The 1,242-nt window shown below is 40.0% G+C and overlaps 1 non-coding gene across 1 annotated transcript; it reads right to left on the reverse strand.

The window, feature by feature from the left end:
• Positions 1-329: 329 nt before the first annotated feature.
• On the reverse strand, positions 330-437 carry LOC148561566 (small nucleolar RNA R71). The gene has a single exon (XR_015887136.1). It is a non-coding gene; the product is annotated as a small nucleolar RNA R71 (small nucleolar RNA).
• Positions 438-1,242: the final 805 nt, after the last annotated feature.

Genomic DNA, 1,242 nt, shown 5'->3' on the forward strand with positions numbered 1-1,242 from the left:
TACATGGAAGAAGCATCTCAATCCCTGCCATTAGAGCAAACAATTTTGAGCTAAAGCCTCAATTAGTTTCTCGGATGCAACAGAACTGCAAGTTTCATGGACTTCCATCAGAAGATCCTTTTCAATTCTTAATTGAGTTCTTGCAGATCTGTGATACTATTAAGACCAATGGGGTTGACTCCGAGGTCTACAGGCTTATGCTTTTCCCGTTTGCTGTAAGAGACAGAGCTAGGATATGGTTAGACTCTCAACCTAAGGATAGCCTGAACTCTTGGGATAAGCTGGTCACGGCTTTCTTAGCCAAGTTCTTTCCTCCTCAAAAGCTTAGCAAGCTTAGAGTGGATGTTCAAACCTTCAAACAGAAAGAAGGTGAATCCCTCTATGAAGCTTGGGAGAGATATAAGCAACTAACCAAAAAGTGTCCTTCTGACATGCTTTCAGAATGGACCATCCTGCATATATTCTATGATGGTCTGTCTGAATTATCAAAGATGTCATTGGACCATTCTGCAGGTGGATCCATTCACCTAAAGAAAATGCCTGCAGAAGCTCAAGAACTCATTGACATGGTTGCAAATAACCAGTTCATGTACACTTCTGAAAGGAATCCTGTGAGTAATGGGACGCCTCAGAGGAAGGGAGTTCTTGAAATTGATACTCTGAATGCCATATTGGCTCAGAATAAAATATTGACTCAGCAAGTCAATATGATTTCTCAGAGTCTGAATGGATTGCAAGCTGCATCCAACAGTACTCAAGAGGCATCTTTTGAAGAAGAAGCTTATGATCCTGAGAACCCTGCAATAGTAGAGGTGAATTACATGGGGGAACCCCATGGAAATACATATAATCCCTCATGAAGAAATCATCCAAATTTCTCATGGAAGGATCAACAAAAGCCTCAACAAGGCTTTAATAATGGTGGAAGAAACAGGTTTAACAATAGCAATCCTTTCCCATCATCCACTCAGCAATAGACAGAGAATTCTGAGCAGAATCCATCTAGCTTAGCAAATTAGTCTCTGATCTATCTAAGGCCACTTTAAGTTTCATGAATGAAACAAGGTCCTCCATTAGAAATTTGGAGGCACAAGTGGGCCAGCTGACTAAAAGAGTCATTGAAACCCCTCCTATTACTCTCTCAAGCAATACATAAGAGAATCCAAAAAGAGAGTTGATGAGCGGATATTTTATATGCTTTTTGGGGTTAATTTCATATAGTTTTTAGTGTGTTTTAGTTAG

The sequence above is a fragment of the Arachis ipaensis genome, chromosome B6, assembly GCF_059453495.1.
Source record: "Arachis ipaensis isolate K30076 ecotype BB chromosome B6, ASM5945349v1, whole genome shotgun sequence".
Lineage (NCBI taxonomy): Eukaryota > Viridiplantae > Streptophyta > Magnoliopsida > Fabales > Fabaceae > Arachis > Arachis ipaensis.